The 26610-nt window shown below is 44.4% G+C and overlaps 1 protein-coding gene across 2 annotated transcripts in view; it reads left to right on the top strand.

The window, feature by feature from the left end:
• LOC140727914 (E3 ubiquitin-protein ligase Midline-1) overlaps positions 1–26610 on the top strand; it is a 389541-nt gene that overhangs the window by 190973 nt on the left and 171958 nt on the right. The window contains exon 1 of one of the 2 annotated variants that reach the window (XM_073045881.1): positions 1239–1474. The exons of the other annotated variant lie outside the window; for it this stretch is intronic. The gene's annotated coding sequence lies outside the window, so the exon portion shown is untranslated. Of the gene's footprint in view, positions 1–1238; positions 1475–26610 lie in introns of those variants that run through there. 2 annotated transcript variants of the gene reach the window in all.

The following is a 26610-nucleotide window of genomic DNA, read 5'->3' on the forward strand; positions in this document are numbered from 1 at the left end:
ACCAGGGAAGTGACCTAGCCTTTGAAGAACAGGTGTCTCTCGTATAACCTCCCTTTAGTGAGGGAACCCGTACCTATCCATATCGGATAGGGTACAAGATTTTCATCTGATAGCAAAGCCAACACCATCACATGCAAATCCTTGAATTGTCCCATAAATACAATGATTCCTTCCTCTGTTGACCTGAATGATTGGACCATTTGTTCCCTGACCAAGTTTCTTCGATGATGCTCAGTGATCTCTCCCTGGGTGTAAATATTTGTTCTGTATGAACACGACAAGTTTTCCCACTGCACCTCGGTAAATGTGACAATAATAAATCCAGTCCTAAAGTGGCTCGAGTTTGGCCTGGCTGACTCTGCCACAGTGCTGGCATTTCTGGGCTGTGGTTTTCATCCAGGCCGGCACTCTACTGCAGAACCGAGAGTGTCTGGTCAAATTCATCACCCCAAAACCCAAATACCCCTCAGGTGTAAAAAAAAATCCTAACGAGCTACTTTGAATAAGTAAAAGGGAGTCCTTCCAGCTAACTTTTATAACTCAGCTAACGCACATAAACGGATTAGCTAGCTGACTTTAATCTCCTTGCTGTGCATAAAACGATCTTCCAATTCTCCACATTTTGACACAGCTGAAATGTACTTCATTGGCTATAAAACACCTCGAAATCAATTATTACCGCCACGTACGTGCATCTTTGTTCTGTGCATTTAATGACCGAATCTGGCTCTCAAAACATAAAGCAAGCAAACAGTTGTCTCCCATTACTTCCGTGGATTGTAGCTGTTGTGAGCTGGTGGTCCCACTGTTCTGGGGGCCGCTTGTAAGAGTATGGTCATCTCTCCTGTGAGGACGGGAGCGTCCCTGGGTTCCACCTCTACCGAGCAAGCACCTGCTGAAGCTTTTTACTTGTTGCTTTTCAACGAGCGGGAGAGATGAACTGCAGTGGGAAAGCGCAAAGAACTTCAGCGAAACGCATGACACACCCAGACGCAGAGGCTCTCAAAGTTTTGTCTGTTTATGCAGCAAGTTTTGAAATACTGCCCATCTGAAAAGCAGGAATACAGCAATTTACAGTGGCTCCTCCACTTTCGCGAACTCGTGCTTTGATCTCAGTTGCCCTTTATCTTGAAATACCTATAAAACCTTCCCTAATCCAGTGTAGACTTGTTAGCCTCCTCCCCTTGCGCCTGATTGGCGCGACTGAGTCGGAGCCTCCTTCAGCTCGCCGCAGCTGATCAGAGCTTGGGTTTCAAACGAGGAGGGCAGCCAGCTATGTCCCCTTCTTCCTGACTTCTCACAGAGCAGGAGCGGCAGCGCAAAGTTTAAACAAAGAACGTGAGGGCCTGACGGATCTTCAATGTGGGGAGCAGTGGTTAAATATAAACCTCCCACTTCTGCCAAGTTTTCACTAACTGTGACTCTGCAGACTTCTTCGTGCACTGTGGATAATGGGATTCTGAAGATGAAGCAGGTATGACTGTTCTAAACAAACTGCTACCGCGGCGCAGCTCTTCGGGCTGGTTTACAGCTTTCCCATTTCATTCCGTATTCGCAGGCTTTGGCAGCATATTGAACATTGCTGTTAACTGCAGTTAAGTGAATGGAATCACTGGCCTGAGTTTCTGTTAGTTAATTAGTGCCCTGCCAGTAGGAAGTCTGGCAAGTTTTTTTTTGTGTGTTGTCTGGGCCCTTTGATCATTTGTATAGCAAATAGACGTGCAGTGTCTCCATGGCAACCTATGCTTGTAGGTTGGTGGGAACAGAAAGGATTCCTCAGCATGGACAAAGAGGAGTTTGTTAGTATACTTGGTTTTAAATAGCAGCCGAGCGCCGAGCAGAAGGTGAATCACTTTACAGTACTTGTATTAGAGAGGTGTGAGTTTTAAGCATTCCAGTTAAGTCCACCCAACTTTATTGCTGCGTTTGAGGGCTGGAGGATGGGTTTGGAGCAGTCACTTCCTTGGTCTGTCGGGAGAAATTGGTACTGCTCCCATCTCATGGTGAAAGTTACCCATGGTGCAAGTGACTGTTCCGTGCTCGCCCCTGAAAGTGTCCGTTTGCTCACGGGAAGAGCCAGCGACGGCGCTTTGGTGTTACTGTACTGATGAAGTTGGAGTCCTGTTATTTGGGGCTGCCTCGGCCGATTTAACACCACCGATTAACAGGCAGTGAAACCACCAGGCACACTCCTACGGACTAGATCCAACATGCGCACAGCCACTATTCAATCCTCTCAACGTGCCTCGCCCTCCTTAGAAAGCTAATTATAACTTATTTCCATCATCTTTAATCAAAGGAATAAGAATGCGCGTCTAATCCCAACCTTCATATTTGTTATTCCAATGTAGCTCTCAATTTGCTTGCCAGTTGTGCAGCATTAAAAAGTGTAAGCGCTTCGGTTTGGTTTGGTTTGCTTTAAAAGCTGAGTGGACGTGGAGGTGACATCGCCCTGCGAGCCTTCCGTGCGTGTGTTTCAAACCAGTTGTTTATTTCAGTGCGATCGTGCAAGTTCTTGCGTTTGTCCTTCAGCACCTGAGCACAGTCTCGAGTGTGTGTGTGATTCTCCCGGTAACCTGCAGAGGTCAGAGCTGGATGAACTGGCAGCGTTTGAGCTAGTTCCATCCTGTTCCTTCTCCGCAACCCCCTCCCACCCCGCTCCCCAAAGCATCTCTGCTGGCCTGCGCTTATTAGGAGGGAGCAAGGTAAGAAATCAGGAGCAGATCTGAAGAAACTTAAAGGTTTAAAGTAACTGTTTAAAGTCTGAACTGCTCTCCCAATGTATGCACAAGCGTACTTCTGGATGGAAATCCACGTGTTGGATTCCCCCCCCCCCCCCTCTTTTTGGGAGAGAAAAGCATAAATCTGAACTGGCCTTTCATCTGATATTAGTCTTCCTTGAATCCACATGGTGTTATGTCCTTGACCACTACTCAACTCAGTCTCATTTAGAGGTCTATAATTTTGCCCACTCCGGAGTCAAGCCAGATAACTAAGTATTAGGAACAGTCATAGGGCACTCGTGCTTCCTCCCTGCTCTACCATTCAATAACCTCAGCCTTGAACCACCCTCCTGCAGTAGCCTCTCATTCCTATGCTCAGCCACGCTCTACCCCTGCCTTAGTCCCAATGAAAGGTCTTGGCCTGAAATGGAGACTGTTTATTCATTTCCATAGATGCTGCCTGACCTGCTGAGTTCCTCCAGCATTTTGTGTGTGTGTTGCTTGGATTTCCAGCATCTGCAGAACCTGTTATGGTCAAGGACTCTGGTCCCATCTCCCTTTAGGATGATAGTTCCAAAGGCTAATGACTTCTGAGAGAGACAATTATGCCCATTTCATTCTTGAATTATTTTTAAACTGACACATTTAGCTGCTTCCACAAGAGGAAATATCCTCTGTATAACCACTCTGTCCAGACCAGTAAAGATTGGATATGTCTCAATTACGTCCTAAACTCCAGCAAACACAAATCTGGTTTGTCTGACCTTTCCTCATATGACAGGTTGCCTATCTCAGTCAGTGCTGCAGAGACACCAGATGCAGCAGATGCTGGACTCTGGTAGAACGATCTACTGGAGGAACTCCAAGGGTCAAGCAACATTGGTGAGAGAAGGGTTCTCCTCAATCCCTTCCAACCATCCTCCCCCTGCGTACAGACTGTGGATCCAGGCCAGCGCAGGGATGAGGGAGTGCTGCACCCTCGGGAAAGGATACTCTTCAGCTGAGACACTGAATAGAGATCCCAATCTGCTTTCTCAGGTGGACACAAAAGTCTCGCAGCACGGTTCAGGGCAGAGCAAGGAGATGGGTTCTACTGTTTAGGTCAAGATTTATCTCTCAATCTTAATTGTTAAAACCAATCCCTATTGTTTCTGAAACTACACGGAGCATAGGTTACAATCATACTTCCAATGTTAAATCAGTATTTTTGTGCATCACACAAAATGTATGATGTACAACCACCGACTCTGGCTATACCAAACTCCGAAGAAGTGCTTTGCACAGTCATGTAGATGTCCTTACAGCCGATATGTTTCTTTACTGCTCCTTCCTTTAGGCTGGCGTGGTAGTCTGCTGCCTCGTAGTTCCAGTGACTCAGATTCAGTCCTGACCTCAGGTGCTGTCTGAATTTGTTTGCATATTCTCTCTGGATTTCTCCTGGGACGCTGGTTTCATTCTTTATTCCAAAGACATGCTGGTAGATTAATGTGCTGCATAAATTACCCCACAGTGTTAATGACAAAAAGAATCAAGAGGGTGTTAATGAGCCTGTGTGAGAGTGAGTAAGTTGCAGGGATACAGGGAGGTAAGGAGGGAGGGGAATGAAACAAATGGGATGCTCCCATTGGAGCCAGTATGGACGCAGTGGGTTGAACCATCTCATTCTGCGTTATTATGTGTCACTCAAAATGTGGTATTCTTCATTTTTTAATCTTATGACATGAGAAAGAGGACATTCAGTCTATCATGTCCCTGCCAGTTCTCAGCATCCCCTTCCATCCTGTTTCCCAATTATTCCCTTTGAATTTATTCCCATGTACAGTATATGCCCATCATCTTCCCAATTTCATCTGCCACTTACCTACATGAAGGGATTATTTGGAGAGGGACCAGTTATCCTTACACCCAGCATTCCTTCGTACTGCAACACCACTTAACTGCTGTGCCCATGTGCCAGTTCTTCACTACTCTATCACTAGATCCAAACAAACCCTACCTTTTCTGAATTTTCAAAAGTAAACGTACTGCATGTGAAACTTGGGAATAGTGGAAGCACTCAACAAATCATTGAGCTTCCACGAGAGAGAAGCAGGCAAATGCACCATAGCAGGTTATATAATATATTATTGACAGGAAACACTATAATATATTATTAACAGGAATCACTGGCTATTTCCTCCTTCATGGATGCTTAGTATTTCCCACAATTTCAACTTCTGTTCAGTCAATTGTTTTGGAGTGAGTGTGAAAGGCAGGCAATTGTGTAATGGAATATACCAGGAAATTATCTGTGTCGGCTACACCCTCGTACCGCTGAGCCTAGAAACTGAGCAACTGCAGCTTCCTCGAGATGATACAACTTCTTTTGCTCCCAGATCTTTTCTGAGTGACTTTGCTCTCTTTTCTCTCCATCCACACTGTGTCCCGGGTTCTTCAGGGCATTCCCATTTACAGGTTTGGTCTCCGGTGAAGTATTCTTGCAGGCTGAAACCTCACAGCCGAAACCTTTCTGTTACAGAGCAGTGGATGGGAACTTTGACCTGGGGTTTCTTTGTGATTGGTTGGAGGGGAGATTTCTTGCATGGTCTTGTTCACAACACCGTAGTGGGAGGGATCTCAAATTCGACACATTCTCAGCAACTGCCCTGGATTTCCTTCCTTAGGAGTAAAGTCTGTGAGGAATTTGTGTGCAGACTCGGCCAGACAATAGCCCCAAATGGAGATGGGCCTGAATAGATACTGTAGAGGAATTTGCAGAATCCTTGGGCTTTAATCTCCTGCATGCAGACACATTGACTCAGCATCCCACAGAATTTAACCCTTGCATCTTCCAGAAGAAAACTCTGCTTGATTCAGTCTGAGGGTTTTGTTTTAATTGATCTGGAATGTTTTTTCAATGTGGTCTTTATTTTTTTCCATCTAATCTAATTTTGCTCTCCCTCACGTGAGCCATTCTACAGAAAATCTGCAGCTAGAAATTCAGGATGTATTGGAAAGCTCCAATTATTGTTTTTGGATGGCTGCCTACACACAATGATATCGCTTGCCCTATCTGTTAAAGCAGAGGCCTGGCTTTTTCATGCAATTCCCTGCTTCTCAGCCCTTCATAAACGATGCAGATTTGTTCATTTAGATTGGATTGAAATTGGACATCTCTTGTTTCCCAAGTCAATAGGAGTGGGAGTGTGAGATTAGGATTGGCTGATGTGACTACCTTGTTGACTGCAGCTGTAACTCAAAACTCTGTAGAGGGCAGACTCCCTCAGCTGTCTCTGAGGGAATCACAGTCATTTCCCTTTAAAGTCACAGGCTGTGTAATGTTTCAAGAATGCCGTATTCCACAGTCATGGTCACATCATCCATGCTGGCTCAAGAATTTATCCCTTAACAAGCTCCCCGTATGAAATCATCTGATTAAACTGTGGCTCCAGTTATGTTCACTGAGAAATAAGAATTTCATGGTTTTCTTTTTTTTTGGAAAATGTTTGGAATATTTACTCGGGTGGCCTGCCCCTCATTCAGTAACCCCACATGAACCAGTTTTTGCCACGTTGCTTTTATGACATCTGAATGTACACTAGCTGCTCCATTCTCTATATTCCAGCTGCAATACAGATGAGCCTCCATGTTTGTCTAGTGCTTTGAAAAGACAAGCTTTTCTTCTCTCATTTCTAAAGCCATAAGAAGCTAACAAACTCAAAGCATCTTTGAAAGCCTTCAATCAATTTGATTGCAGATAGAAACAACTGGAAAGAAATAGGTCTGTCATGGTTAACAGTAAATAATTATAACAGGTGAGATGAAAAGGAGTTCCATTCTACATTAACAAGCAATACCCATTGTAGTTCTGTGATAAGTGGATGAAGAATGAGCATGTCTGGTGAAAGCCATTGCCATCGGTGCTTTCTTGATCAGCAAGCTCAAGTAATGGCCTTCATTTTCAAAATTTAATCGGCACAGCTGGCATTTGTTACCTGTCCTCCATTGTCCTGAGAGGATGGTGATGGGAACCTCCGATGCAGGAGATCTGAGGTGAAGCCAGAGAATGCTGGAAATACTCAGCAGGCCAGGCAGCATCAGTGGAGGGAGAAACAGAGCCAATATTTCAGGTTGATGGCCCCTTATTGCATAGTGAGGGGCTCCTGGCTTGACTACTCTGTCTATTTGATGCCATTCCCCTTCAAATGATTGTCAAATTTGTGATGGTCCATTTTCATACATAGTGAACTAGGGAAGCTGGCCTCTGCATTTCCATTAGACAGCTGTCTCATCATGCTGGATCTCCAGCTTGTGAGTGTAATTCATTTCTAACTCAAGCATGGTCCATGTAGAGCTTGTTAGGAGATCATCAATGTCCTTCAGAAATGCTGTCAGTAGTTCTTCCCATGATAAATCAGCAATGGTGACGGGGCATTAAGATCTCGGAAGCACGAACAGATGGCAGTGTCATTTGGACTAAATGAACTATACTGTCCCACACATCTGTGGAGATCTTTGTATCCTGTCTGTTACTGTAATGCTGTAATAGCCAAAACCTCCATAAGTACATTGTTTTTGAAATGTTGAGAGTTTTGGCAGCTTGCTTGTTGAGTAATATGAATATTATTTAATATAAACAGTTTTATCTGTGCCATGTGTTATGGTCATGATCTACACAATATTAAAGAAATCTGCAGGGAGTATTAGGATACACTTGAGGAGACAAACATGTGGCAGAAACAAAACAGTACTTGGCCAGAGAGCAGACTACAGTTAAAAGTAATTAATCCATCTGAGCTCAGGAATGTCAATTTTTATAGGAAATACAGACGGATATGTAACATTTATAATGCTCCACTTGGCTGTTGCAAGTCTACAAGTTGATAGTGGGACTGTTGTTGATGAATTGGCTCTAGGATTGGCAGGACAGACTGGTAGTTGATTGCATCTGAACTGGTTAACATGAGAAAGTGTGCGGGCCACACTAACATCTCCTAAAGACTTTCTGCCCATTGCTCCGCCCCTAGTTTTGGGTGAAAAGAGGCAATTGTGAACCATACAGTAAATAAGCTTAGTTTCTTTCAAATTGATATTGGAAAGTGTTCAGCATTGCCTCGCCCAAAGCCATGAGTGTGTTGGGGGGGTGGGAGCAGCTCTTGCTGATATTGGTATAGACCTCCCCCTAGTGCTCACCTAAGGTAGTTCAGGAAACCAATGGATGAGATGCTTGTGTTATGTTAACTGCTTGACAACACATGAAGCTGCCCCATCATATGCCACTATAGTAATATTGTTATCCTGTGAACAAACCGATTTAACAGTTGATGAAAGAAAGCAGCAAATTACTCGAACTTGCACTGAACTGGGCTCATTAGACTCTGATGTGAAGGTGTTTATTTGAAACATTAATAAGAAGGACTGCTGTACTAGTGAGCCAGAATCACAGACTGATGACAGGCAGCAATGGCCAGCATTCTTTTAGACCTGTGATATTTACTCAGTTTCTCTCCAAGTGTGCTACCTGGATACCTCCAATGCTTCCTGCTTCTATTTCAGATGTCCAGCAGCTGTGACATTATTTTCTTGTTAATTTAATTAATTTAGTTACTACCCCGCAACCATCCGGCTCTTGAACGAAGGGGGTAATGGTGCTATTTATTAGCATTTGCACAGTTTGCTTGTCTTTGCACTCTGGGTGATTTTTCATTGATCTTGTTATACTTACTGAGTATGCCCGCAGGAAATTGAATCGATTACATAGATGTACTTTGATAATAAATTTATTTTGAACTTTGAATTGGCTTTGGTGATGTGTAGAAAGCAGAAGGTTGCGACCTACTTCTCATTGGTCCCTTTTGCCACATATCCTGATCATTGTTCATTAGCAACATCATCTTAATTCTTCTCTATAACTCTGCTCCTCATCTCTTCTCCATGCGTGTGACTCCTCATTGAGCAACATCTGCTCTTGGACCCTCTCAATGTCCAGGCAGGCCGTTCCCAGCCCTTGCCAGCCAGATCTCACTCCAGAGTTTAGCTCCAGCCAGAGTCTGCACAGGTTTATCTTTGTTACACCTCTTGACCCAAACCTCAGCAACTGCCCTCCTCACACATTACCTCACACAGCCACTACGTGACTGAACTACCCACCATGACCCCTCTGACACTTACCAGTTAACATAAATGCAAACTGACTGGAGTACGTCCCCTTCAGGTTCGTATGGTACAGATTATGTACACTTCTGGAAAAGATTTATTCTGTTGATTATTACCAACAGATAAACTAATTCACATGCATTGTTGATGAACGAAAGTTAATCTCACTGATTCTACTGCATTAGTTTTTAAATACTATCACTAAATTACTGAGGCAATTGCATTCCTGATCATAGTTTGATGAAAGCATAATTAGTATGAATGGCTTCTTCACAATGCTTATAATGTAATAACTGTAGTAAATAGTAAAAGCATGAGCCTGATTTAGGCCTTTGAAATAACCGGAGTAAAAGGATTGTCACGTGATATAAGCAACTCTGTGGGAAGGATGGTCTTACCTGCTGTTATTTTGAATGGTTCTGTTATTTCCGACCATTTGTAAATCTCAATCCACTTTCTGATGCAGAGCTTAACTTCCTGCAAATGTCAACGTTGTTTGATGGCATGGGAGGGAAACTGCGCAGGATCCTCGCTGTTCTGCCTCATTTTCACATTCGGTGTCAGGATCTTGTTGGATATTGTACAAGAGGTTTCACCTCCTGCAGGCTCTCACCATATGCACCTTGGCTCAGAACGTTCCCTGTTCCTGAGTCGGTATGAAAGCAAACAGGTTCTTTAATATGGACGAGACCACTCCGACCCAACATTTAGTCCCATCTTCATAATTACCAATTAATCAGTAAAACTATCCAAGCAAGCTGCAGTAACTTTTACTGAAGCAGAATCCATGGCACTTTGCTTAATCTGATGCTCTAGGGCTTGCTCAGTAACACTCCAGGGCGTCACTTGTTAATTTGTGGAGACTCCAGGGTAATCCGGGGTGAATAAAAACTATATTCTCTTATGTCAGTGACTTCAAAATGAACAGCTGAGTGAGTAACAGATGATTAAAACTTCCATCAATCATTGATTTCTGTATACAGTACATGATGTGTATTGCACTTCTATTTTAATTGAGTTCTTTTGAATATTTACTCATTCATGGGATGTGGAGATCCCTGATAATGCCGGCACTTGTGACCTGTCCCCAACTGCCCCTACATTTGGGAGCAGTTAAAATTTAGTTATGTTGTTAGTTTGGAGTTGCATTTTGGCCAGACAGGTTGATAATGACAGATTTCTTTCCCTGAAGAGCTTCAATGAATCCAATGTGTTTTTATGACACTCTTGTGGTTTTGTGGTTGCTAGGGCTTGTTTAGGTTGTTTGGTATACTCATCATTGCAAGTTTGTATCCATTGAAGGGTTAAATGAATGATCGAAAGGATAAAGGCAGCGTTAAATCTGTTTGTTTGATGTCCTCTGTCTCCTTTGGTTAATCCTAACTGGAATTGAGAGACACAGCACAGAAACGTGTCCGTTGGCCCACCAATTCCATGCCAGCCAGCAGCTGTCCATTTCTGCTAATCCTCCACTAATCCCAATATCCTTCCCACACCCTCATCACATTCCTCTGATTCTAGCACTAACCACTTACAATGGCTAATCTTTGAGATGTGGGGAATCAGAGGACCTAGCAGAAACCCGCACGATCGCAGGGTGAACGTGCAAACCTCACACAGCACTGGAGGTCAGGATTGAACCTGGTTCCCTGGAGCTGTAGGGCACCCACTCTACCGTGTTGCTGAGACGAACTGCGGTCTTGTACTCAAGATCTTGTAACGCTCACTGGGCAGAAGCAGAGGAGGTTTGCATTGTCCTTACTATAAATTGCTGTCACAACCAAGGGGTCATTTTTAAATAAAGAAAAGATGTTTTTCAGTTAGCATGTAGATGGTATTTTCTTGGTTTACCTAGTTAGAAACATAGAAAAACTACAGCACGGTACAGGCCCTTCGGCCCACAAAGCTGTGCGGAACATGTCCTTACCTGAGAAATTACCTAGGGTTACCTATAGCCCCCTATTTTTCTGAGCTCCATATACCTGTCCAGGAGTCTCTAAAAAGACCCTATCGTATCCACCTCCACCACCATTGCTGGCAGCCCATTCCACGCACTCGCCACTCTCTGCATCAAAAAGAATTTACCCCTGATATCTCCTCTGTACCTACTTCCAAGCACCTTAAAACTGTGCCCTCTCATGCTAGCCATTTTAGCCCTGGGAAAAAGCCTCTGACTATCCACACGATCAACGCCTCTTATCTTATACACCTCTGTCAGGTCACCTCTCATCCTTCGTCACTCCAAGGAAAAACTACAGTGATGAGGGTCAGAGTTGATATTATTCGGCTGAGAGGGTAAACAAAAAGGTCCAGATGCAGGGTTTCAATACAAAACATTCTTTTTCCTCCTGCAGATGCTGCTCCTCCTGATACGTTCCTTTAGCAGATTGTCTGTTGCTGTTAAGAGGTCCTTCCTTCTGCCCTCTCACATCTATGTGGAAAAAAATCCCGCAGCAAAATAGCCTGTTCTGGCTATTATTTATCCCTCAATCGACATCATGAAGTCAGCTTGTGTTGGTATTGTGGCTTTCAGAAATTGTAATTGGTTTATTGAGAACCCAGGTATAGTGAGAAAGCTATCTTGCACACTGTTCATACAGATCGATTCATTGAGGCAGTAGAGGGTAAAACAATAACAGAATGCAGAATAACAGCTACAGAGAGAATGCAGTGAAGGTAGACAAGGTGCAAGGTCGTAACAAGGTAGATTGTGAGGTCAAGAGTCCATCTTGTTGTACTAGGGAACCGTGCAATAGCTTTACAATAGTGGGGTAGAAGCTATCCTTGACCTTGGTAGAATGTGCTGTCACGTGTTTGTATCGTTGAGGAAGGGAGGAGAGTCTTTGATTATGCTGGCTGCTTTGCTAAGGCAGGGAGAAGTATAGTCAGAGTCCGAGGACGAGAGGCTGGTCTCTGTGACGTTCATAACTCTGTGCAGTTTCTTGCAGTCACATGCAGATCTGTTGCCATAACAAACTGACACCTTTGGGTAGAATGCTTTCTACGGTGGTTGACGGGGACATGTCAAATTTCAGGAGGCAAGCTGACAGTTGCGTTTCCAATATTGAAGCGATGACCACCCAGACAAGCAATTTAAAAGGCACCTGTTGGAGCCCATTCTCCTCATTTCTACTCGCAAGCAGACAAAACAGTTCACCTGAGAGAAAGATCCCGACTGGTCTCATTGTACCTCAATTCTGCGTTCCTGCGCACCTTTCTATTCCTTCCTTATCACGAATCTATCTACCGCGGTGGAGTAGCAGTTAGTGCGACACTATTACAGCTCGGGCATTCAGAGTTCAATTCTGGCGCTGCTCGGCAAGCAGTCTGTACGTCCCCTCCGTGGACTGCATGGATTTCCCCTGGGTGCTGTGATTCCTTCCAGTCTGTAGACGTACCGGGTAGGTTAATTGGTATTGAGTATTGAATCTGCAGTGCATTTTGATTACCATGTGGTCAGGTAACATTGTCACACTAGATATTATGGTCTCTTGTCAAATCATTCTTTCTGATTTCAGGGAAGAATGTGTATTCAAATCCAACTCAAAAGGGAAATAGAAGTGATGAGAGTGTCTATAAAGCCAGGAGAAGTCAGGAATTGTGCCAATCGACAACTAAAATTATGAATGAAAATACACGAGAGGTTGAACTATCTTTGTGGAACATGCTTATTTCATTGAGTTGTATATGTAATTAGTTTAACCCTCAGGCTTTTTATACCAACATGTTGTGGGAAGAATTGTGTGTCAATGCTGCATCAATCACGACAGATTTTCTCTGAGTATTCAGTTTGATGGATGGAGCAACAACAGGATTGGTAGTTTGTTGTTTTCAAATTAACTTGTGGTGTTATTCTTCTGAATGCAAGCCTCCTGGTTGCCCTGCTGTGAACATTGTACGTTACCACTTCCAGAATTATCACTTAAATATATCAGAGCAGAAATGGAATGGGCTGCCGGCGGCAGTGGAGGCAGAAATGATAGGGTCTTTAAGAGACTCCTGGATAGGTACATGGGCTATGGGTAAGCCTAGGTAGTTCTCAGGTAAGGACATGTTCGGCACAGCTTTGTGGGCCAAAGGGCCTGTATTGTGCTGTAGGTTTTCTATGTTTCTAAAACTATAAGATCCAAGAGCAGAATTGGGCCATTTGGCCTATGAGTTTGCTCTGCCATTTCATCATGGCTGATCCATTTTTCCTCTCAGCCCCAATCTCCTGCTTTCTCCCTCTATCCCTTTATGATCTGACTAATCAAGGATCTATCCATCTCTGCCTTAAATATACCCAATGACTTGGCCTCCACAGCCGCCTGTGGCAACGAATTCCACAGATTCATCACTCTCTGGCTAAAGAAATCCCTCCTCATCTCCATTCTGAAAGGATGCCCCTCTCCTCTGAGGCTGTGTCCTCTAGTCTTGGAGCCCCTCCCCACCACCCCCACCATTGGAAACAGTAGCAGTTTATGTGTTTGCTTTATATAAACCTTGGTGTGTTAACTATGAACTCATTGGCATTAGTACAATGGGTTATCTAAAGTAACGAGTATTGAGACTAAAGATTATCAGAATGCGGAAGCAGTAGCTTTCCAAATGATCTGACATCATGGCGTTCTGTTATCTAAAGTCATGAGACTTCATGTTCAATAGTTAGCATGTGTGTTGTTTTCATTTTGAATGTTAGTACAACTCATTGTCTGAATAGAATAGTTCCAGGCTGAGGCAACATACTGGAGGTGGGGTGTTTCTCATCAAGCAGTTCGTAGTGCAGCACGACAGCTTACACAGAGAATAGATTCTATTTGAGGAGCCAAGAAAAAAGAAATTACAGGAGCTTTCCCTGATAAATTTCCTCAAGGAATTTCAGTGTATGTGTGTGTGGGGGGTGTGGCGGGGGGGGTGGGGAAGTCAGTCACCAATAAAGAATGTGCTTGAAATCGCGCTCAGATATTATAGTATTATGGTCACAGAAAATTTAAAGGAGAATGTTATATTCATCTCTCCTGCCTAGGCATGGTGCTGTGCTTACTTGCAGCCTTATCGGAACACAACTGTGTTGGTCTTGTGGCTAAACTTGAGCGTTAATGTTGTGCATTCACCTAATTTGTTCACTATTGCTATGTGTATCCGAGCTCTTTTCACTGCCTCAGCTCATTAATGTTCAAAGTTCAAGGTACATTTATTATCAAAGTATGTACGCAGTATACAATCTTGAGATTTGTCTCCTGACAGGCAGCCACGAAACAAAGAACCCATTTTAAAAAGAGACCATCAATGCAGAGATGAGTTAAGGTCATGGAGCAGCGAGCTGAGTCCATCACTCAGGCCCCGACACCCTGACCTTGTCAGTCTGGCCTGGTGCTTAAATTGTCATCCAAACATCGGCTTCTGTTGCTTTGTCTGGCCATGGTCTGGCACCTGGACCGTGCCGCCTCGATTTGGCCTGTACCTGACCTTTCCAATTCAGCCTGGTGCTTAAATCAAGCTCCACATTAGCCACGTTCATGAATATCTGTCTCCGTTAAAGTCTCATGACATCCAGTCAAAATGGGTCCAGAGGCCTGTTGCTGCTTACTCTCTCTTGGTTGACAATGTTGAACAGAAACTGGAAGGAGTCATTAAGGTAGCAAGGACCTGTGGGGCTTTAACATCTGATATGGTAGTATGGAATTGGCCGGTCGAGTTGCCAGCCTGGCCCTGAGAAAAGTGGTCAAACTGTCAATATGAGAGAAGATCTAATTCACCTCATCCTGACCAAACTGCCTGCTGTAGATGTTTCTGGTCATTGGAGTATTGAGGGAGATATTCACTGCAGAGTCCACATGGAGACAACATCCTGTTGTGTGTCTCTCCATTGTGGTGTGTACTATCACTCTTCTGCTTAATAATAAGAAGAGGTGAGGCATCTCAGTTCTGAGTATCCATGAGCTGATGGACTATCAGACTTGTATTCTGCTTGCCACAGTCTGTAACCCTATAGTCTGTCGTGCCTTTCCTCTATCACTACTATCAAGCTAGGGCACTGAAAAATGAGTATTGGCTGGGATATATCTATGAGGTAGGGGCATGAATCCCATGGTATGAGTATTAGAAACAAGAAGGTTTATGTTTAAGGAGAGAGGAATAAGTTCTAAAGGGGACCTGGAGGTCCTTTTTTGCACAGTGGTTGATACATGGAATGCACTCCCAGAGGAGTGACCATGATTTTAATGGTGCTGTAGAGATTTGAATCCTATGCCTCAGACACACTTTCACAGCTTTTGCCAATGGTTGCAGTGTTGATGAAATGATTTAAATCAAAATTTTTACCATTAGCAATTAAACTTAAATTTGCAACTGAACTGAAGATTGGCGTGACTAATTGAAAGAGAGTGTCATCTAACACGGTACTTCAAGGTCTTGGAAGTTCTGTAGTGAGATGCTGAAGATGTTCTATAGGTCAGTTGTGGAGAGCGCCCTCTTCTTTGTGGTGGCGTGTTGGGGAGGAAGCATTAAGAAGAGGGACGCCTCACGTCTTAATAAGCTGGTAAGGAAGGCGGGCTCTGTCGTGGGCAAAGTACTGGAGAGTTTAACATCGGTAGCTGAGCGAAGGGCGCTGAGTAGGCTACGGTCAATTATGGATAACTCTGAACATCCTCTACATAGCACCATCCAGAGACAGAGAAGCAGTTTCAGCGACAGGTTACTATCGATGCAATGCTCCTCAGACAGGATGAAGAGGTCAATACTCCCCAATGCCATTAGGCTTTACAATTCTACCGCCAGGACTTAAGAACTTTTTAAAAGCTATTATTAATGCTTTTTGAGATAGTGATTTAGATGCATATCATATTTTTTACTGAGTTAAGTATTGTATGTAATTAGTTTTGCTACAACAAGTGTATGGGACATTGGAAAAAAAGTTGAATTTCCCCATGGGGATGAATAAAGTATCTATCTATCTATCTATCTAGTGCACTGGGGTGCAAACAAATATTTCCAAGACCTTGAGTGTAACTGACTAAATGTTACACATCTTCAGATTAGGGTATGTATCTCCCTGATACTTTATTCTGAGGGATGGTTTACTCATGGAGGTTAGGGGTAGGGTTGGCATGGATAATGGCTTACCGATGGAGGGTGATAGAATCATGGACACAAGTACTACTGGGTGAGGAAAGAGATGAAATAGTTGTGGACAGAACTTGCTGTGTAAGGACACCACAGGGATGATGGCACTGGGCCTGGGATACTGGGGATTTGAGGGTTGCAGCTTGGATATTGAAGTGTGGTGGAATGGCTTTGAGAAAGTGTGGGGCTTGTGGGAGCATGAAAGAATAAAAGGTAAGTGACTCAATTAACTTCCTTGGTTCACAGTCCCAAATTGTGTTTGACAGAACAGGTTTTCAGGAAGTGCCCGGTTCTAGGGCAATGTGGCCCTAGCTCACCCAGAATGCCCCAAAAGATAGTCACATTGGGGCACCAGGAATGCAAAACACCTGGAAACAGCTGTTGGCTGTGCTTCACTGTGGCAGGAATGAATTTGTTGAGTTACATGGTGCTAAAAACCAATGTCATAATATATTTTATTGAATCTGGTGAATTACCTACTTTCTTCAAAGCTGTGTCATTACCTGCTTCGTTCTCTAGAATGGCGGTTGAACCCATTCCTTCTGACTCTGACCTCAGTGAGTTTACCATGATGCATTTTCCTATCTTTCTATCCATTGCAGGTAACAAATATCAATGAGGTTTGGATTTGGTGTTTAATTGCCAAGCAAGTGACTGCACTTAAAATCCTTCCAGGCTCCATTTCTGAGGGCTGACTTTGCTTCTAACTGTGTTCCATCAAGTATAAACAGGATAAAGCAGGAGTAAGAAACTTAACCACAAATAGGCATGGGGCTGCTGAAGTTCTGACAGCCAGATGCTCGTTTTCAACATTCCTGGGTGGTATTAGCATTAATCATCCTTCTCCGATCTTTCGATGGATGAGTATGATTCAAGGCTGGAAATTTTTAGTGTGATGACTAATTATTGACCCCCATCTCCTCACTTTAACACACATACAAACACACAGCAGTAGATATAGAGAAGGGGAAAGACAGAGAAATGTACTGAAATGGAGTAAGTGCATATGTGAAGCACACACTGGGGCATATGGAAAGAGTGATATACATGCACAGAAATAGATACAGAGAGAGAAAGACAAGCAGACTGAAATAACGAGATGCATATGCGGGTGTGCGTGTGCACGTACACAGTGAGAGGGACACAGAGAAAGTGAGAGAGCTGTGAAGAGAATTGGGGAGTACCACACACACACAATCCAAGTAAGAAAAGTGATATTGGAGTGAAAATGTATGTGAATGAGCTTTGTTGTCTCCTATGTAAATTTAGCTATACAATTGGACGCACCATCTTAGATGAGCATTAAACTGTAGCCTGAGGCACTGACCCATTGACTAAGTAGCATTTTTAGTCAATGCGGAGTGAATGAAATCTCTGCTTTAGTTGGCTGCTGGCTCCATTGCCCTTGCACATCAGTGAGTGTAGTTCATTTGTGTGAAGCACAAGCTCTGAACAAAGCAGAGTGCCTCTGTTTTCAGAAGGTAACGGCATACTTTGAAGCCGTTGGGGGTGGTGCATGAAATTCTGATTTCAAGCATTTCACGGTGCCTTTGGAAGGTTTTGTGTGGCGAGGGGATTGAGTTTGACATGCCCAGCCAGGACGCTGCGGCATAGTTGGGCAGTGAATGAAGAGATTGATGGGGAGTGGAGGAAACTTTCTGCTATTTGACGCGTATCACAATGCCCACTTGGAAAATGAACACTCTTTACTGTCACCGACTCGGAGCCATTTTTTGGATTTTTGTTGGCAAGTATTGAAATGAAAACGTGTTCCTAGCAAGCCTTATTTGGCAGCCAGACCTGTTTGTGCATTGTGAAAATGTGTATTCTTATTTTTTCCGTCAAGTCATCCCCAGAACAGTGTCAGTATATTATTTCTACTTGTGAGAATTTGCTGTGTAATATCCGATTGCCACCTTTCCTGCACTCTAGAAGTGTGGGACAGCTTGTAAAAGGTCTCCCATAAATCCGAGCCTTTTCTTTGTATGAAATTCCTTTGTTGCTTATTCACAGAGAGAGGCTGATGTAAACCCCAGAAAGAAGCAATGTCATGGGTGGGTACAGACCACCACTGTGACTTATCTAGCTGGTCCTTCTCCAGCTAGCAGAGAAAAGAAGGAATGGCTGGAATTGTTCTTCATTAATACTGGTGGTGGCACCTTGGCATAGCAGGTGCACACGCTCCAGTGACCTGGGTTCGATCCTGATCTCTTATGCTGCCTTTGTGCAGTCCGCACCATCTCCCCGTGACTGTGTGCAAGCTGTAACTCGTACACTATAACAACATATGATTTTTATTTTGAATAGAAGCTATTTAATTACAATGAATCACCATAAACTGTTTCCATTGCTTGGCCTAGGTACTGTTCCATAAATTGAGAAGTTGTTCACTTAGAATTGGCCTTGGGATTGGACATGTTGGTACCAGGTGGGGTTTGAAACATGGTTCCAAACTTGCCATTCATGTGGCTGCCACCGTTTTCAGAGTAGCATGTTTCACAGGGAGGCCAGCTGTTGTGAGAGTTTGCCTTGGATATCCAACAGCAACGGCACCATAAGGCCTTGACTTTGGTGCCTAAGAAGGCCCTCCTTTGGACTGATTGGGTGGCACTTTCAATCCGGAAATACCCGAGGCTGGATGTTAGCAGTGCATCTATAATATATCAAACCGTGCTCTTGAACAGTTATCCCACCTACTGGTTAAAATCAGACTGAATATCTCCGGAACATTGAAGTGCTCAGATAAGCAAAGATGGAGTCAGCAAATGAATACAGCACGTTGCCATCAGCTTGTCAATAACCATTTGCTTCTACTTAACGAATTGGAAATACCGGCTTAAAATTCATTCACGAGAACTGATGCTACAAACACTGTGGGCATCCCTTGCCCGGTTGGCCAGGTGAGCCTTGTGCACTGAAGTGGTGAGACTGGGAGTCCTTTCTGTGTATCGCACATTTGCCGCATTTTGGGAGTCACCCCATTGCATCAAATAGCACAGGTTCTTTTATGTAATGGTTGAACTTGCTAAAGCAGCGGTGCTCAGCTGGAGTCGGTCTGATACATCATCGGCTGGAGCTGGAGCCGAGACCAAGCGGCTGGAGATCATGGTGGCACAGGCTGAGAGGCTTGTCCCCAGACCATGGTGTTATGAAGCCGGGTGGCAGTGTGAGTTAGTAAGGAGAATGGAGAGTAGATACAGACTTGTACCAGATGGAATATAGCGTGGAAAAATATGGAAGTCATTCACTCAGAAAATATAGAAAATTAAGTGGTGAGAGAGTGAGACTGAAATGTATTCAAAATGCTGGAGGAACTCAGCAGGCCAGGCAGCTTCTATGGAATCGAGTACAGTCGATGTTTCGGACCGAGACCCTTCAGCAGGACTGGATTGAAAAAAGATGAGTAGTCAGATTAAGAAGTGGGGGGGGGGGGGGAGGAGTGGAAGAAATACAAGGTAGTAGGTGATGGGTGAAACCGGAAAAGGGGGAGGGGTGAAGTAAAGAGCTGGGAAGTCAATTGGTGAGAGAGATAGTGGGAATCTGATAGGAGAGGACAGAAGGCTATGGAAGAGAGGGAGGTGATGGGCAGGTAAGGAGATGAGGTGAGAGAGAGAAGTGAGAATGGGGAATGGTGAAGGGGGTGGAGATCCATTGCAGAAGTTTGAGAAATCAATATTCATGCCATCAGGTTGGAGGCTACCCAGATATAAGGAATATAAGGTGTTGCTCCTCTAACTTGAGTGTGGCCTCATCACGGCAGTAGAGGAGACCATGGACTGGCGTGTCAGAATAGGAATGGGAAGTAGAATTAAAATGGGTGGCTACTGGAAGATCCTGCCTTTCCTAGCAGACGGAGTATAGGTGGTTGACGAAGCGGTCTCCCAATCTACATCGGGTCTCACTGATATACAGGAGGCCACACCGGGAGCACCGGATGCAGTAGATGACCCCAACAGACTCACAGATGAAGTGTCTCCTCACCTGGAAGGACTGTTTGGGTCCCTGAATGGTGGTGAGGGAGGTGTAGGGGCAGGTGTGGCACTTGTTCCTCTTGCAAGGACAACTGCCAGGAGGGAGATCAGAGGGGAGGGATGAATGGACAGGGGAGTCGCGTGGGGAGCGATCCCTGGGAGGGAAAGACGTGCTTGGTGGTGGGATCCCATTGGAGATGGCAGAAGTTTCAGAGAATAACGGAAGAAGTGTTCACTGTTCACTCTTCTCCACAGATGCCACTTGGGCTGCTGAGTTCCTCCAGCATTGTGTGTGTGTGTGTGTTGCTTGGATTTCCAGTGAATGCAGATTTTCTCTTGTTTGTGATTGAAGCATGTTGATGTTCAGAAGGACCTCGTGATGTAGAGGCAATGTACGGGCTTTACATCTCTTGGGGGGGGGGGGGGAGGAAGATTTGTTCTGCTGCGATAGCAGGTTCAGGTGTTTTATTAAATGCCCCAATTTTTACAAAATCCCAAAATGTGAAAATATATGTACAGTAGGAATGACAAAAAACTATTTACTATATATATATATATACAGACACAGACACACACTCACACTCACACATACAGTACAGATCAACTGATATTCACTCCTTCCTCTACTTCATTCACAAGCACCTACCGCAGTTAGGGTCTACCTCCAACCACACCCTGAGGGATACACTGAGGCCCATTTTGTACCTTTAACTCCCCACCAATTGTCCGTGGTATGTCCGTTCTGCACCCTGCTCATGTGTGGTTTCTCATGAATAATACCGGCCCAGCGCCTCAGTTTTACTGAGGCGTACCTGGAACTGCCGGTCCTCGAACATATGAACAAACAGTCCAATCGAGGACTTGACAGGCAACAAATACAATACATTTATGCATTAACAGACTTAACTGTTATTCCCTGTATATGTTTGTGTGTGAGTTACTTCAGATTATAAAATTATTGCAGTGTTGTCCAAGGCCAGTGACAGAGCCCTCTTCTGTCCTTAATCTTTCCGAGAACTCACTTTTGATCACCTCCGTAGTCCCTTGAGCCTCCTTGTTTGAGGAGTCCTCAGTTTATCTCAGCTGATTTTCCTGCATACCCCCTCTGAGATGGGGTTTGAGGAAATCCAAGCGCGAGTACAAGGAATGACCCAGGAACGGCATAGGGGTGAGTTGTTGTTTGTGGAGTTCACTCTTTTCCAATATGCAAGGAAGAACTTGGCAAGCCTCTGATTCCGTGTTCTGCTGAGTATTCTTCAGACTCTGGACAAATCTTTCTGCCAAGCTGTTTGTAGATGGTTGGTACAGTGAAGATGTAATGACTTATTCCATTCATTTTCAAGAATGACTGAAACTATTCTGCAACACACTGTGGTCCATTCTCACTGAGTTAAGTGTTCTGGAGCACCAGTCCTTGAGACGAGGCTTCTCAGCTCATCGACAGTGTGTGAGGCTGCAGTGGAGGCTTTTGGGAACACTTCTGGCCACTTTGTAGCTGCATTCATTGCTATCGAGAAATATGTGTCCGTGAATGGTCCAGCCAAATCTACATGAACCTTCTGCCAAACAATGTAGGCCATTCCCAGGGATGGTGAGACGTTGCTCTTGGCATCTTCTGGACCTGTTGGCATCCCGAACAGTGTATGGGAAACTGCTCCATCTGCTGATCTATCCCAGGCCACCAAACAAAGCTTGGAGCCAGCACTTTCATTTTGATTACACCTAGATCATGGGCATGTAGCTCTTCCAACGCTTTAGCTCTCAGCAACTCTCAATCCCCACATAAGGCAACCTCTATCAAGGGCAAGTTCATCCTACACTGAGAAAAATGGGGAACTGGGAATTCTGCTGCATATCCCAGCTATTTTTGGTTGCTGTTTCTATCATCCTGGTCTCCGGTACCTCAGGGCTGAAGAGTGGGGTTGTTGTAGGCCCTGTCAGCAGGTGTTGATATACTGCAGGGACAGTTTCACTGTCAAGTCAAACTTGAGTTTCTAGAAAGTATTGGGGCCTAGAGGCAAAAGAAAATAAGATTTAAAAGTAAGAGCAAGAATTCACTGATAGACCGGATGGAACCCACTGCCTGAGTGCTGCTTCTGCCCGGAACGTTTGGGGGGACCCTGCGGCATCACAGCAGCAGTCCGGGAGCAGCGTTGGAATCCGTGGTAAGATGCCGAACTTGTGAGACTGTTTCATGGAAAAGAGCACTGCTGTCACTGCACTTGGGTTAGCGCTAGCTTCGCCACGGGGATCATCGCGCGCAGGCACTTCTCGGAAACGGCGTGAGGCTTAAGAAGAGCTCGCGAACCTTCGAGAGGGTTTGCCTGGTTTGAAAACATAACGGTCGGAGGCCGTAATGGTCCATTAGAGAAACGGAGGTGCAGGTCCGAATTCGTCTACAAAGTCCGAGAGGCAGCCAGTTCTGACATGGCTAATAACTTATGACTAATGATTTATGACTGATTACTTATGACAAATGACTACTGACTGATGGAACTAGTGGAACTATCAAACTGCCCCACTTGAGAGGAAAAAAAAGGAAAAGTTGTTTGGTCATTGAGTGGAATCCAGTTAAAAAACCTTTGGGTAGGCATATTCAATCCCTTTCAAGTGGGGAAGCTGCACATGTTCAAAGAAGAACAAGAACTCCGACTTGACATTCACTGCTATCAGAGGGTTGCCTGGTTCATGTTCTCTGACCCAGGTCTGGTTGTCATAGTGCAGGACATGAAGTGGCTGCTCCACGATGATCACCTCTGCAACCTGCTCCTTGGTGTGCTGCTCTGTTCATGTCCTGCAATGGTTAGACCTTTAAGGTGGTGGTAGGACTCCAGGGCTCTGGTGGGGTTGGATTCTGGTGAGATATCGGATTTATCCAGTAGTGCCTCCTTCAAAGCATCGTAGTCATTCGACTGGCTCTGTAAGCCTCCAGTGCTCTGCCTGTGAGCAGAGGCATGAGTCAATGGGCCCACTCCTCCTGTAGCCATTTCCATGTTCTTAGCATGCGTTCAGACCACAGCAGAGAGTTTTCAAAGGCTCACCCCGCTAGTAAACAGGCACCATCGGTTGGAGGTTGCTTTGAAACTGGGGTCCGACTGGAGGATAGTCAAAATCCTGCCCCCAAGTGGAAGTGTGACGTTGGGCCGCTGGAGTGAAGGACTACCTTTGGGGTGCTAGTGTGGGTGGTAGGCTCTCCTCCTCTGAGGTACTGGATGACATCACCGCACACCGATCCTCAGTTACCTCCCTCTGACTGGCTTGAATGGAGTTCCGCAGACCTCGAAGCTCCTCTCTCTGGGCCATGTTCCACGTCCCTGGGCAGAAAGAAAAGTGTAACCAGGACTGGGTCAGTAGCTGGAACTTTTGAGGAAGGGCCACCTCTTCTGGCACTGATCTTGGGTCGTGTACCTTGTGCCGTGGAGCCCACTCTGCTCCAGTTCCGACTACTCTGATACATCTGATGACACGCCCCCTTCCTCTTTTGCCTCAGGTTATTGCCCCGAGACCAAAAGCCAGGCCTCTTGTTGCAAGGAAGAAGGGCACAAAGTCTTGCGGCTGGCCAACCCACTTCTGAAACCAAATGTGATGTAGAGGCTTTGTATGAGCTCTATGTCTCTGTGGAAAGAATCTGCCTCTGCTGCACTCGTAGGTTGAAATAGTCTCCCAATTTTTCTCACAATCCTCAGTTTTGTTGAGATGTTTCTGGAACTGCCCAAGTACAAACAAGTAAACAAATAGTCTAATGGCATGCTTGACAGACAACAAATGAAAAATGTTTATGTATTAATAGCCTTTACTGTTACTCCCTGATGTGTTTGTGTGTGACTTACTTCAAGGTGAGGAAGTTATTGCAGTGCCATTGAAAGTCAGTGACAGAGAGAGCCCTCTCTACACGGACCTGTAGTCCTTGTACGGGGAATCACAATGTTAGCAGACAGGCGCAGGAAGCATTAGCAAGCTAAACAGTACACTGACTTTTATTGCAGGAAGATTTTAATGCAAAAGCAAAGATGTCATCCTCCAATTACAAACGTGTTTGTATATAGAGCCCGAGTGAGACCACACCTGGAAAATTCTGGGTCGGTCTGGTCTCCCCAAGGAAGGGTATAGTACGGGTTGAGGGTATGTAATGATGGTTTATCAGACTGACTTGTGGAATGGCAGGGTTATCCTATGAAGTCAGATAAAACCGATGAGGGCCTTTATCCTAGATTTTAGTGGGATGAGAAGTGATCTCATTGAAACATAGAATTGTTACGAGCCTAGATGCGGAGATACTTATACCAGAACCAGTCTGAAAAGGACCCAGTTAGCCATGGAGGACTGAGGGGGAAAGAAGTTCCTCAGCCATAAAATCGTGACTCTTTAGGAAACTTGACCCAACCAAGCTATGAAGGAAAGCTCAGTCACTTTTTGTTAACAAGGTTGTGTCAAGGGATACAGGGTTATTGCAGCATAGCAGAGCCAATGAACACTGTTAGTCGTGATCTCACTGAATAGTGGAAGGGCCAGATGGCTTCCATGATTATGTTCCAATAGACATCAGCTGAAGTTTTAAGTCCATTCCATTGTTACAATTCAACTAAACCCATTTTGACACATGTCCCAGCAAACTCTCAGCCAAGGTGCAATTAACGGTTTATCCCTTCACACATCACAAGAGCAGGCTCTTCTGCTAAATCTTACTCTCCTGTGCTTGGTTAGTTGTATGTCTTTGCTGCATGTATTAATTCCAACACAGTAATAGTGATAACAAACTCCACTCAGTATGACAGAGCTTTGAGCATGCCAGATGCAGTAACAATATGATCAAGGGTTCCGTCTTGTACCACATGGGCAACGTGTACCACAGGTACCAATAGCAGTGAGCAGACCAAGTTGCACAGCAGTTCAGTGCCAGCCTGTAAAACTTGGGAAGTGTACGCTACACCATTGGATTTCTAGACCATGGACGTGTGAGAATCAACTCTTTGGGATTTACTTCACCATTGTGTCAGGCTCCTGAGCCAGCATGGATACCTTCACTGACCTCAACACTGAAACGATTCCACAACCTATGGACTCGCTTTCAAGGACTCTACAACTCATGTCTCAGTACTATTTATTTTTTATTCATATTGTTTGTTTCTTTGTGTGGTATTTGCACAAATTGTCTTTTGCACATGGATTATATGGCAGTCTTTGTGTGCAATTTTTCATTGATTCGCTTGTAATTTTTTGTTCTACTGTGAATGCCTGCAAGAAATTTTTTTTGATAATAAATTTACGTTGAACTGAGTTGCCAGCTTTTGTTGGGTGAATAATGAAAGCCTCATCAAAGGATCCACATCTCCAGAAGCAAGGATCCTTCTGTGGTTTGCACAATGCCCTCACAAGGAGACTGTGATTTAAATAATAAATAAACTATTTACCACTCAATTAATTGACTATCGGTAGTCATCCAAAATATATTTTTGACTCTTCCAATATTATTACAAGCAAAGTGGTGGTATCACATGCAAAATGGTGGTATCACATGCAAAATGGTGGTATTACACACAAAATGCTGGTGGAACGCAGCAGACCAGGCAGCATTTATAGGAAGAAGTACAATTGACATTTTGGCCCGAAACCCACGAAGGGTCTCGGCCCGAGACGTTGACTGTACTTCTCCCTATAGATGCTGCCTGGCCTGCTGCGTTCCACCAGCAGTTTGTGTGTGTTGCTTGAATTTCCAGCATCTGCAGATTTCCTCGTGTTTGCGTTTTTAAAATGGTGGTAGGTATAGCACATTTCTGGAGATCAAATTTAATTCTAGAAGATTTTTGGAGGGGTGTGCAAAAAGATGGTTAACATGGGTATAAACTCTCTTCTGAAAATTTTCTTTCGTAGGGTGTGTAATTTCTCTCCAGAAAAGGCAGATTCCTAACCAAGGATAAAACTTAAAGAGCTCCTGCTGAAGCCAAGTGTTCCTGTGATGTCATCTGCCTTTCTTGCTAATCAGTCAGTCATTGATGTGGAGCTACAGGCAGCTAAGCTGGTGTGGTATTTATCAAAGAGGTGTGAGCAAATGATTAGCACACCAGGATATCCGTGAGCATGACAGTCCATTAATGCTTTCCCAAATAAGAAGGCCATATTCTGTTACAAATAGTTCTTTCTAATCATCATGGTCACTGAGGCAACCCCATGGCAATGTTTATTAACTACTGATGTTGAATAGAAGAAGCAGTGCATGTAATTAGCAGTGAGCATGCGATTTGCGTTTATGTCTCCTCTGAACGAGACACTCAAACATATTACACACCTGATATTCAGGCCCATTTTACAATGAAGAGAAGGAATTATCAGATAAAAAAGCAGTTTTCACTGCTTCAGAATGTCTGAAAACATTTGGCCGCCAATGAATTACACTGAATTATGTCCGCTTCTCCTTTGAGCGTGAGTTGTGTCAGTGGATGTTCTAACTTTTTACTGTCAATAGAGGTGGAGATGAGTAGGTGCTTGGGGTGTGGACTACCCCTCAGAGAATGGGATGCTTGATGTCTACTCTGTCCACCTGCTTTTACCACTTTTGTGTAGCTGGGACACCAAAAAGGAATTACCTGCAATTCCACAGCCTCTTTCACCACACTACTGATACGGTCACCGTTGTACTGCAGAAACCAAGCTGTGCACAAGTACCCAGAAACATTAAT

This window comes from Hemitrygon akajei, chromosome 5 (assembly GCF_048418815.1).
Source record: "Hemitrygon akajei chromosome 5, sHemAka1.3, whole genome shotgun sequence".
Taxonomy (NCBI): Eukaryota; Metazoa; Chordata; class Chondrichthyes; order Myliobatiformes; family Dasyatidae; genus Hemitrygon; species Hemitrygon akajei.